We start from the raw sequence: 13,315 nt of genomic DNA on the forward strand, positions 1-13,315 counted from the left end.
CGAGTCCAAAAATCTAATTTAGGGCCCTAGTCCAAAAATATTTGAGTGAGGCAGACATTAAACTTTGCATACTAAATACATATAAATTGATATTAAAAATTTTCAGACTGGATTAGTGCTGGCGGGAGGCGAGCCTTCCGATCTGGGTCCTGACCGTGGGCCTTATCATGTGGACGCACCAGGGCCAACCTGAAATCCCACGTTCCATTCCGAGTCCGGAGGCCCGTTTTTCTTTTTCTTTTTTTCTGTTTTTTTTAAATGGTAACTGTAATTTCATTGAGTAAATGAGATTATAAAGATAAAACAAAAAAGCCAAAAAAAAAAACCTGAGGGATAAGAAGAAGGGCTAATCCCCAACTTTAGAAGCCCTCCCAAAAGAAAACCTCTTCACTCATTTTAAGGGCATCATATTCTTAAAAAAGGGCGGGTGGACAGCGTTATCAGTATGGAAGGATGGGTTAAAATTAATTTTGATGGGAGTAGTAAAGTGGAGGAGCAGAGCTCGGGTTATGGCGGTCTACTGCATGATTCCGATAGAGCTCTAAAGTAGTCATCTATTGCATGATTCCGATAGAGCTCTACAGTGGTCATCTACTGCATGATTCCGATAGAGCTCTACAGTGGTCATCTACTGCATGATTCCGATAGAGCTCTACAGTGGTCATATCAAGGTCGTTTGTAGCAACGTGGGATTAGTAAAGCTGAGTTTAAGGTCGTTTGTAGCAATATGGGTTAGTAAGGCTGAGTTCGAGGTCGTTTGTAGCAATATGGGATTAGTAAAGCTGAGTTGTGGGCTCTGAAGATTGAGATGTCCAAGCTAGACTCAAATCAGTGGAAGGGGGCTCAACAAATTTGATTTCTTGGTGCAAAGAACTGGATCATACTCCATGGTTCTGGAGCATAATTATGAATGAAATCTTACATGGGTAGAGAGGTGCACGTTAATAAGTCTACAGATAATGTAACCCAAAGAGGTTTCACTGTGGTTTAGTGTATTTGGCTATAACCTCCCCCTCCTTTCTCTTTTATTTCTTTCTTTCCCTCCCCTCTTTTCTTCCTCTTTCTTTAGGGGTAGTTTGGGTACTTCAAAATCTATTATAACTAAACATATTACAAGGAAATATGAGATTTACAATTAGGTACATAGAAAAATGGAAATAAATTACACAAGATTTTCGTAAAATACGTCAAATCTATTATGTATAGAATGGCTATGAAATACAAGATGCGCTGTGAAATCTATTAAGCGTTTAACGGCTAATCTAACTAAGCGCCAGCAAAAATCCTCCATACAAAAATTCCTCTATTTCCCGCCATTTTTCCTCTATGTTTTTAGTCTCACGTTACGCGCTTAACGGGTAATCTAACTACAGGTGACTAAAAAAAATCTTCCTCATTCTCCCTCGCACATCCATTTTTATATTTCTCTATCCCCAATTTGGGTTGTAGCATACATTTGAAGCTAAATCTTTTTTTTAAAAAAAATTTTTCGATAAATTATATTTTATGCTTCACTTTTAAACATCCATTTCGACATTCTTATGCACATATCCATTTCTGCCTCCCTCTATCCCCAATTTGGGTGGTAGCCTCATATGAAATAAATATTTAAAAAAAAAAGATTTTTTGGTAAATTATATTTTATAATGATTTTTTGATCAATTATATTTGATAAATTGTAATGATTACTAAATATTTTAAAGAAAATAAAAAAAGGATTTTTTTGGGAGTAGGGTTTAGATCAAAACAAAAAAATGATGAAGTATATTTTATTTAAATTATAATGATTACTCTTTTGGAAAAAAAAAAATTGGGATTAAGGTTTATATACAAATAAAGAAGTGATAAATTACTTACAATATATTAACTGTATTTTTTTTTCACATTGGCCTCCTCCAATATCTCAAATCTAATTTTTCAATTTTTAAAATACTTTACCATTTTACAATAATTTTTTTTAAAAAAATACATCACCATTTACTATTTAAACTACAAATTAATAATAGTTAAAGGTTATGAGTAAAATAGTTCACTCAATATTATTAATTCACACTATTAAGTTATTATTCTTTGAGGCATGACATGCATGTATACATATGCATTTCAATATTAAATAGGAATATCTACAAAGAGACCATTTATCTTTTATAGGCACAATCATTTTTGTCTTTTAAATTTCAAAACGGGTGGTTGTACTAGAGTCATTGAATAAATACAAAAAAAAAATTTAACAAATAATCACTTCCTGACTCACCTCAAGCCTTCCAACCTGATATTTTAGGGCGTGTTCGATTTTTGGATGTGGTAGTTTTGGAAACTACCATTTCCTAAGGGGGTGTTTGTTAGCGCTAAGTATTCTGCCTAAATAGTAGACACATGTGATAAACAAGATAATACTCAAGATTTGAGCCATAGAGTTTTTCAATTCTGACACAAGATACTTAATGTACTTATTCGATATAATAGAATGATTTTGCAAAGAATAATATCAATATAAAAAATCCCTCGTATCCAACTTTCCCTTGTACTACGAATAGTAGAAAGTGGGAAAGTCGGATATAACTTTTTCCCCAAGTCACTATTACATAGGATAAAGTCGTATTTCATGGGTACCCTAGGTCCGACAAGTTCAGAGAAAGCAATATAAATCTCATATATAAAATATTTAGATGCTTTCTATTTATTTATGAGAACCTCTATTTTGTTATTAAAGTCATAGATCACAAAAGTCAAAGAAAATAAACCCTAGATCTAATGACAACAGTTCCTTTTGATATTTTTTTTTTTTTTTTTTCTAGTTAATGCTACAAACCTAGGATTTGTTTGTAGTTGGGTTTTCAGAATCTGTGTTGGGAGTTTACTCTTGGATTAAAAGTATTTTCCATTCTGTGTTGGGAGTTTACTCTTGGATTAAAAGTATTTTCCATTCCAAGTACTTTAATTATAATTAGGATTTTTCCTTTTGTGATCACCGAGTTGTGATCTCTGTAATCTTTGTCACTGTTTGCCCAAATAAAATAAAGTGAACAAGTTTAAGGGCAGAGAGAAAAATAATGGGTAGGATTCTGATTTTTAAAGTGAACAACTCTATGTAACTGGTCACTCTCTTGACTGATTACCACCTGATATGCGATCATTTAAGAGACATTTTTCACTGTGAACAATCTAATCCTTTGTTTTTTTAAAACCATAAAATATTTTGGTTCTGCTGTATTGGAGACTTGTTCCTCAATCATTTTGTATGAGTTATTACGCCTTTTTTTTTTTTTGCAATGTGGTACCCTGTCTTAACCTTTTTCGTATTAGAAAATAAATATCAATAGTTTTATTGAAAAAAAAGAGATGGCCAATTTGCTTGTATCGAGTTACGTGGTTGAAGCCCATGTGAGGCTGATCGTTTGAAAGAGTGAGGTTTCAAGTGTACACTAATTTGTTGTTGGTTGTTCTGTTATATCTCTATGAATTTCTATTTGTAGGTTTCACATGTTGAGAATATACATTATTTTGGAAAAGGTTTTTATGCTTCCCATACAACATAGAAGTTCTATCATCTCCCTACCATCCAGCCATTCAATTTTGATCAAAAGAGCCATTCACCGTTTGATCTTAGATATGACTTCTCAAAGTATTTTATTTTTAGTTCTTTTTTTTTATACAAATTGTATGAATATGAAATTTGGTACGTACCATCTTCTCATTGAGGTGCACCTATAAAAAATATTAAAAATAATTTTTAGATAAAATATAATGACCAAAATACCCCTTGAATCTTTTAAGGGGTATTTGGTCATTTTATTTTATTGAAAATATTTTTCTTATATTTTTTGGTTAGTGCAAGTTTAATAGAGGAATGGATGTTCAAAATTTGGTATCAAAATAGTTTATAGATAAAAAAAAATTAAAAAAATAGTATAGAGACGTGACATTGTGATTGGGACAATCTTAGCCCTCCATTCAGAATAGACGGTTGGATAAAGAGGAAGATAGAACTTCTATGTTGTAGGAGAAGCATAGAAAGCTTCCCCTAATATCTTGGGTATAATTGTAGGAATAAAACTGTGGGTTTTGTGGACACCCCATAAGATGTGCACTCATTTTAAGGAATGGGGTTGCATGCTTTATAAATGTTCCAAGTTTTATGTGAGAACGGTAGTTTGAAGAGTGGTATGCTGCTTACTATTTCTTAAGCTTGGTTTTCTTTAACAGTTGTTGAGACGAGGCTTACTATTTTTTTTCTCTGTAATTGGATATGAAGTCGATAGAGCAGCAGGAATATGAAGTTATGTTGTTTGTATAGTCTACTGTTTAAACAATTGTTGCTATCTTGATAGGCCATATGTATTTAGGGTATTAGTCAATGGATATTGGTATGTCTATGGGATTGATTTTTGGTGGTTAATGTAGATGTTTGCGTGATTGATTTTTAGTGGTTAATGTGGATGTGTATGTGATTGATTTTTTGATGATTAATGTGGATGTCCCTATATATGATTGATTTTTGGTAGTTGATATGGATGTTTATGTGATTGAATGGTTAAACATGCAGTTTCATGCTTTCCCAATATCAACATTATTACCAAACACAAAAAAATAGCAGCACCACAGTTTATCAAACAAGGCTCTTAATTTTCAAGCTATCAATTTTCATTTTCTCCCGTATTCTAGAAAAATTGGCGGCAGTAAGAATCCCAAAGAGACTGCACATAAAGTTATGAGACGCACCATAATACCACAACAGTTTCAGTTTGATAACAATGAGGGCTGCACATTTTGTAGGAGCTCGCAGCACCCAAAAATATTAAGAAGTTGTAACCGCAATCGTGAAAGGCGTGGGTTTTAATTCTTTGAAAGACGCGACTTTCTACAACAATGTCTTCCAATATTAAAAGCACTATTAGTTTTTTTTATCTAGAAGTTTTGGGCTACTTGTTTCATAATCTATCTAGAAGTTCTCAAATACATAGAGGCTTCACAATGATTTAACAAAACTTCATAAAGATTATATATATATATATATAGGAAAGATGTTGTGCGCCCAGGTGCGTACTGTTATAGTAAACGCCCACGACCCAGATTGAATCTGGACCGATGTGACGATCAAGGATGTCCGATAGTATTTAAATTTTATTTATTTTTTTACGAATTTAAATCACTTGAAATTTTAAGCGTGTTCTTAAAAAATGAACGAATCTACGAAAAATATAAAAAAAAAATTTACATGAAATAAACTGACCTAAAATAGAGAGAGAGAGAGAGAGAAAGAGAAAACAAACATTTTTAGTAGGACTGGCAACAAGCCGGGTTGGACTGGGATAAATAGGCATTGGCTTAGGCCAGCCCCTAGACCTCTTTAGGGCCAGGCCGGGCTTAAAAAAATGAAGAACAAATGCGGGTCTGGCCAAGCCGAACTAAATCGACCGTGTCATGCCCTGGCTTTACTTGGTCCTTGGGGCACAGGCGGCCCGACAACCCGACCCATCGCCATCTTTAGGTTTTAGATAGAGATGAAGAACATGATTAGAAAGACACATCTTATAAGAGAGAAAAATGACTTAATTAGTGAGAAAAATAAGTTAGAGAGGAAAAACGGCACATTTAACAAAATGATAAAATTATAAAGGACAAAGTTTGAGAGAAAGGATACAGTTCAAGATTAAAAGGGCATCGTTAGAGAAAGGAATTAGGTAGAGAAGGAGCATGATTAGATAGAGCAAGAAGTTAGAAAGAGAAAATATATGGTTAGAGGGTTAAGACTTAGAGAGAGAAAATATATGGTTAGATATGAGATTGTGAGAGAAAGGGCATAGATAGAAAGAGAAGCATTGTTGGAGATAGCAAAAGAAAGAACATGACTAGAGGAAAAGGATTTAAAAAGGTTTTACATAGAGATATGACGCATTTAGAGAGAGAAAGAAGTTAGAGTGTAATGGCATAACTAAAAGAGAAGTGTTAGAAAAATGATACGGCTAAAGAGGAATTAGTCGAAAAAGAGCATGGTTAAAGAGAGGAATTAGAGAAAGTTAGCTAGAGAAAGGACATAGGAAGTAAAAGAAAAAGCAAGATGATAACTTTCTAAAAGACAATGTGAGTGAAGTTCCATTGAGGGAATGGAAGTAGGTTCTCATATTCAGATAATCTAGAATTTGATAAAGCCAGTTTTTTGTAACACTTTCAACTCAAAAGAACGAAGTGGTACAGTAAATTGAAACTTCCAACTTTTGGATACGGAAGTTTCAGATCCAACGTACCCCAAAAGTATTTCCTTTGGGAATTCTACGGAGAAATCCCCCTATAATTACCAAATTTAAGGAATTGAGATAATTTCTGCCTATTTCTATTCAATGTGTTTAAAAAAATTTCTCGAACTTTGTGACATACCCCAAGCCATCCAATTTGACATCTAATGATTAGGACCAGTTGTGACCTCCATGTAATAAAGATAAATGGTCTCTTTGTAAACAATTATTTTTTTCTTTTTAAACATCCCTGCATATCAAAATCGAGATGATTTATTGGAGGATTTTCTGGCATCAAAACAACCCTTTTTAATGGGTTTTAGAGGCGCTTCTTACTTCCACAATATAAGATTGACACCTTATATATAATCTTTTTACATCAATATTGGTGGAATTTTTCTTATAAGAAGGTTTCCACCAATTTTCTAGCGCCTTGAACAACGGCATCCACAAATAAAGGGATATTGGGAAAGGGCTGGGTCGTGGTGGTAGCACCCCCACACCGTAGCCACTACTTTGTGGTTTTCATTTACATTGACACCACTCCACTAATATCTTCAAAAAGCTAACTGCTAAACAATTTGAAAAAATAGGTAGGAACCTGTCTTTCCGACTGAATTACCCAAAAAAAAAGAGTCGATGAAAGGGATATTTGTTATTACCTCCAACAAAGGGTGCGTCCAAATGGGGCCTAGATGCCTGGACCACAACACAATTGGAAACATATTGATCCAATAAATGTGTCATCACCCTTTGTTCAGGTATGCTTTTCTTCAATTATCAAATTCATAATGGGGTTATAATTAAAGACCACTTGAAAATCATTCTACATCTTATTTTTCATCTTGGGCAGCATGGCTACAAGTTGCCTACAATCAAATAAAGTGATTATATTAGTTTATGGGTGTCGTTTGCATAAGGTTGCAACTTTAAACAATCAAATTAAGACGCACCTCCAAATTTTATCATAAGATGTAATTTTGGTGTGAAAAAGTTTTTAGGATGGCTCAAGTGTAAAAGTCGAATTGACTCTATGCAATCTAACTCTGTGCAATCTTACGTGTATTTCCATTAATGGAAATAAGTATATATACACAATACAAGAGGAAGATCCGAGGATCAAGGAGGAAGCGCTACAAGGGCGTATAGTTACAACAGAAGAATATTGACTCGATCAATATAGTTGGCCCAATATTTGTAGCGCACAGTTACAACAGAAGAATATTGACTCGATCAATATGGTTGGCCCAATATTGGCATAATACTCCCCCTCAAGTTGGTGTGTGGGGAACCGAAACACCCAACTTGTATTGTAGATAATCAAATTTGTCCTTCCCAAGAGGTTTGGTAAATATGTCAGCGCATTGATTATCCATTCTAAGGTACTATGCGGAAATGATTCCGGCCTGCAATTTTTCACGAACAACATGACAAATCAACTCAATGTGCTTCATACGTTCGTGGAAGACTGGATTGGAAGCAATGTGCAAGGCCGCTTGGTTATCACAATACAAATGCATGGGCAGTGAATGTGCAAAACCAAGATCATGGAGAATATGTTTAAGCCACACTAGTTCACATGTTGTGGTGGTCATGGCTCTATATTCAGCCTCGACAGATGAACAGGAGACTGTGGATTGTTTCTTTGTGTGCCATGATAGAGGGCTCTCGCCAAGAAAAGTACAATAACCAGTTACTGATTGACGAGTGGTAGAGCAGCAGGCCCAATTTGAATCAGAGTACCCATATAATTAGAAATTGTTGGATGATGGCAGGAGTATGCCTTTCCCTGGGCTGGATTTGAGATACCTAAGAATGCAGAGTATTGCATCCATATGAGGTTGGCGTGGTGTTTGCATAAATTGGCTCAAAATATTTACTGAAAAAGTAATATCTGGTCTTGTGATGGTCAAGTATATGAGATGCCTAACAAGTCGTCTGTAGGAGCTAGGATCAGAGAGAGTTGTGTCATCATTAACATTGAGCTTTAAATTTTCCTCCATGGGAAATGCAGCAGGTTTGGCTCCAAGAAGACCTGCTTCTTCAAGGATGTCAAGTGTGTACTTTTTTTGGAAAAGAAATATGCCTTGATTGGACCGAGCCACCTCGATGCCTAGGAAGTATTTTAGTGAGCCAAGGTTTTTTATTTTGAAGTGAATGTGCAAAACTGGGTTGATGAATTCGATGGTAGAGTTATCATCGCTAGTTAGTATAATGTCATCGACATATACTAGGATGATGGTGATCCGATCCTGAGTTTTGAGAGTGAACATCGACTAGTCAGCCATGGATTGATGAAACTAGGTTGAAGGAGGGTCATGGAGAACTTAGATAACCAATTGCGAGAAGCTTGTTTAAGGTCGTACAAAGACTTTTTTAAGCGGCAAACAAGGTGTTCTCCATGCTCCCCCTTTCGAGGGATCCTGGTGTAAGTTGCATGTAGACTTCCTCTATTAAATCTCGATGTAAGAAGGTGTTGTTCACGTCTAATTGAAGGAGACGCCAGTGCTGAGCAGCGGCTATAGAGAGCAAGCAACGAACAATGACCAATTTGGCCACAGGAGCAAAGGTCTTATGGTAATCGATTCCTTCAGCTTGTGTGTACTCCTTTGCAACAAGTCGAGCTTTATATCGCTCAATGCTCCCATCAACGTTGTATTTGATTTTATATATCCACTTGCACCCTATGGCATGTTTTTCGGGTGGCAAGGTAGTAACATGCCAAGTATTGTTGGCTTCTAGTGCTTTTATTTCTGTAGTCATAGCATCCCTCCAGCGAGCATCTTTAGAAGTAAATGTGAAAGTTCTAGGTTCTTGGTTAGTGGTAATAATAGCAAGAAAAGCTCTGTGAGGTGTGGAAAATTTTTCGTAGGAAATATAATGAGTAAGAGGATGGTCAGTACCTGAACGAGAACCAGCTGAAGTAAAGTGATTGGTCGTGGAGGAAGATGTCACATGAGCGCACTTGTAATCAACGAACCAGCTTAGTGGGCGATGAGGGCTAGATGACCTGAGTGTGAGTTGTTGAGTGGAAGCTGTATGTTCAAAGGCCGATAGTAGACCATTAGTGACAAGTGGAGTAAGAGGTTGATCGCTAGATGGAGGACACAGCTCGGAGGGCGATTCGTTGGAAGGGCTGAGCGATGACACAGAAGGGGTAGGGGGTTGCTGCTCGGTGATGGGAGTGTGGTGATGGTCGAGTGGTTGAATGGAGGGTGTATCGGCAGTTGTGAGTAAAGTTAATTCAAGGGAAACGTCTTCAATGATAGGAAGAGGGATGGGTGTGCCATAGTTGTGAGAAACATCAACGGGCTTGTTAGTGAGAAATGGAAAATTATTTTCATGAAAGGTGACATCTCTATTAACATAAAAATTTTGTTCTTCCAAATCACAAACTTTGTATCCTCTTTGTCCATAGGAGTAGCCAATAAACGCACATTTTCGAGCACGCGGTGCAAACTTATCATTGGTTTTGGTATGAGCAAAACATAAACAACCGAAAACACATAAGTGATGATAGGCTAGTTTAGAATTGAGTAGAGTTTCTTATGGGGATTTCCCTTTAAGGATTGGAAAAGGCAAGCAATTTATTAGGTAAGTGACTATTAAAACACATTCTCCCCAAAAGGTGAAAGGTAAACCAGCTTGAAAACGAAGAGCTCGGGCTTTCTCAAGGAGATGGTGATGTTTGCGTTCAACCACCCCATTCTCTTGAGGTGTGTTGACGTAAGACCTTTGATGAAAGATACATTTGTTATGAAGGAATGCTTGCATTTGAGAAGAAAGAAATTTCGATCCATTATCGTATCTGATGATTTTGACAGTGGAGTTGAATTAGTTTTCAACCATGGCACAAAAATGTTAAGGTATGAATGTGTCTCACATTTGAACTTCATAGAAAAAAGTCCAAGTACAACAACTAAAATCATCCACAATTGTTAAAAAATACCGTGCACCAGTGTGTGTTAGTGTTGAGTAAGCACCCCATATGTCACAGTGAAGAAGTTGAAAAGGAAATGTGCTTCCATTAGAGCTAAGAGGAAAACAATTTTTAGTTTTCTTGGCTACAGAGCAAATTTCACAAGGATTACATTTATTTTCTGAATAATAAAAGGAAAGATCAAATGATAGATCATGTAACCGTCGGTTGGAAGAATGTCCCAAACGGTTGTGCCATAGTTGGAAAGTTAAAGCTTGGTTGCACAAATGTGGTATTCTTGGATCCTTGTAGAAATAGAGCCTGTCATGTTCTTCACCCAGACCAATCACCCTCTTCGTTGCTTGGCCCTGAAAAACACAAAATTCACGAAAAAAATGGCAGCACAATTGTGAGTTTTGGTTAGTTTGCTGATGGAAAGTAAATTTAAATCAAAAGAAGGTATGCACAACACATCATTGAGTTGGAGTAAGGGTGAGAGAGAGCATTGCCCTTTGTGAGAGACATTGACAATATATTCATTTGGTAGCCTAACGGATTGAGGTTGATAAAGAAGGTGTTTGGTGGATGAGTGGTTCATGGAGGAGGTCATGTGGTCTAATGCTACTGTATCTATAATTCAGGATGATGACTGAGAATGTAAAGAGGCACAAGAGATAGCCATACTTGCCAAGTTGCTGAAGGAAAACTGTTGTCAACGTTCAGCAGAGACATCTACTGAGTATGTTGCTCTAGTGACAGGTGCACAACGATGGGGTTTTTCCCAAGGGCGACCTTTTCTTTGTTGGAGTGATCGTAGGAGTTGATGGCAGCAGCAATGGAGCGTCCAGCTTGAGGACCGTGTAACTTTCGACATTGATCATGGTATGTCCAAGAAATCCACAATGATCGCAGCGTGGTCTGTCACGGCTACTAGAATTTAGTCCACTATTACATCTTTTAAACTGGTTTTGATTGTTCCAATCATGTCCACCACACCTTCGGCCATAGCGGTCGTTGTGTGAAGCTGCCATAACAGCCCCTTCTAACAGTTGTAACAGTCGTGGATGCATGCTCCTTTGCCTTTCATCGTGCAAGATGAGAGCATAAGTCTTGCTAACGGTGGGTAAAGGGTCCATGGTGAGAATATTGCTTCTCATATTGGAGAAGGTATCACTCAGTCCCATAAAAAACTGAATGACTCTTTCATTCTGCTTCAGGTGGGAAATCTCTTTGACAGCACCACAAGAGCACTTGGGAATAGAAGAAAGATAATCTAATTCATCCCAATACCTTTGAGTGTAGTGTAATATGACATAATAGAAAGTTGATCTTGAACATGATTATAAATGTCATGAGTGATGTGGTAAAATTGAGCAGCTTTACCATGGGAAAAGCGCCCCTGGGGATCTTCTCATACCTCCTGCACAGTCTCAAAGTAGATGATGCTATTGATTAGGTCCTTGCAGACTCCGTTCCACAACCAAGAGAGCACCATAGTGTTGCATCGGTTCCAGGAGGAGAAGTTGGATGCGTTTTCATCTGGTTTGGAGATGGAGCCATTGATAAAACCAAGTTTATTCTTTGCATCAAAGGCTATGCTTATAGCCCGTTTCCACCATTCCTGGATTATCGAGTAATGAAGAAAGAAGGGAGAAGAGTAATAAGCGGCTTCTCCAGTGGATTTATTCTGGTTGTTCTCGTTCTCAAGCGTCGCCATGGGAAGACAACAACAAAGAGAGAATATTGGGATGAAGGTCTAAGAAAGTAAAAAGTAGGATCTCCCTCTCTCTCCAGAGGGTTTGATGTGAAAGAGCAGTGAGAAGGAATGACTCGGTTATTTGGGAACTCTCGCCTTTGACTCAGAGATGGAAAAAAGGGAAAATGATAAATATGACCTAACTCTTTAGAGAGAGAGTGTAGATACTATATTTGAGAAAGCGAGGCAAAACAAGACAGAAAGAGAGGCAAAGGCTTGGAGAGCTATTGAGAGCCTACAACTGTTGCTTGCAACTTAGAGAGAGAAAGACGTAACTTAGAACTTGAGAGAGATAGCCCGCACTTTAGAGAGAGAAATTCGAAACGCAAAGAGAGCACTCAAACATTCTGCAACTTCAGAGAAAGAAGGCAAAAGGCCTGGGATTTTAGAGAGAGAAAGTGGGACTGACGAAGAAAGCACGTGCTACTATGATTTCTCTCGATTCCTCTAGGATCTTTGCAAATCAGTACACATCCTCTGCAATTGCAACTCTCCAAAATGGAGAAGTTCCTTGGTTGATGAGCTCTTTGACGATGAAAGGTTTCTTATCAAGAAGGTTAGGGATAATGATGAAGGGCTTAAGATTGGGATTTGGGAGCCAAAGAATTGGGTTCCAATAGAGACCAGGTGGTAGGTTTAACTCATCGGAGAGAGTTTAGTGCCTCAACAGCAAGGCAAAATAGTTTTGTTGCAGAGACAAAGAAGATTTGTCAATCAATTGAGGCAAATCTGTAACGGAGAAAAGCTTCCCCTTCTCGTTGCAAGTGATAGGAGGTTTCCTTTTGATGGCGGAAGAATAGCAGACTTTGCAATAGGCTTTGGATGGTGCCTCGAAGCAAGCAGCTCCACCAAACCTGATATCGTAGGTGAGGACTGCTAAGAATAATCAGACCAATTCGATGACGCATAAGACACTGTCAATGAACGAAAAGACTCAGGGGGTGAGGGCGACTTCGAACTATAGTCTTCAAGCTTGAGATTGCGAACCTTGGGATATCCAATGAGCTGGAGGACCTCACGAAAAGGAATGAGGAGTTTCAGCGTCAATTGGAGGACGCACGTAACAGGGGCAGCGCGAAATCTAAAACCGCTTTGATACCATGTAGAAGTCGAATTGACTCTTTGCAATCTAACTCTGTGCAATCTCATGTGTAATTCCAGTAATGGAAACAAGTATATATATATACAATACAAGAGGAAGATCCGAGGATCAAGGAGGAGGTTAATATTGACTCGATCAATATGGTTGGCCCAATATTTGTAACGCACAATTACAACAGAAGAATATTGATTCGATCAATATGGTTGGCCCAATATTGGTGTAATACTGAGAATCTATTTCCATAACTAATTATAAAATTTTAAATGCCAAAAATTGGTTAAAATCAAGTAGATCTAAAAACA

At 37.2% G+C, this 13,315-nt stretch overlaps 1 long non-coding RNA gene across 1 annotated transcript; it reads right to left on the bottom strand.

Annotated features, from left to right (window-relative positions):
- Window positions 1-10,241: 10,241 nt before the first annotated feature.
- LOC148783069 (uncharacterized) lies at window positions 10,242-13,065 on the bottom strand. The gene is made up of 2 exons (XR_016050365.1): window positions 10,840-13,065; window positions 10,242-10,523 (listed from the first exon to the last, which is right to left on the bottom strand). It is a non-coding gene; the product is annotated as an uncharacterized LOC148783069 (long non-coding RNA).
- Window positions 13,066-13,315: the final 250 nt, after the last annotated feature.

The sequence above is a fragment of the Amborella trichopoda genome, chromosome 2 (assembly GCF_054954075.1).
Source record: "Amborella trichopoda isolate Santa Cruz 75 chromosome 2, AtrichopodaSantaCruz75HAP2 v2.0, whole genome shotgun sequence".
In the NCBI taxonomy this organism is placed as follows: Eukaryota; Viridiplantae; Streptophyta; class Magnoliopsida; order Amborellales; family Amborellaceae; genus Amborella; species Amborella trichopoda.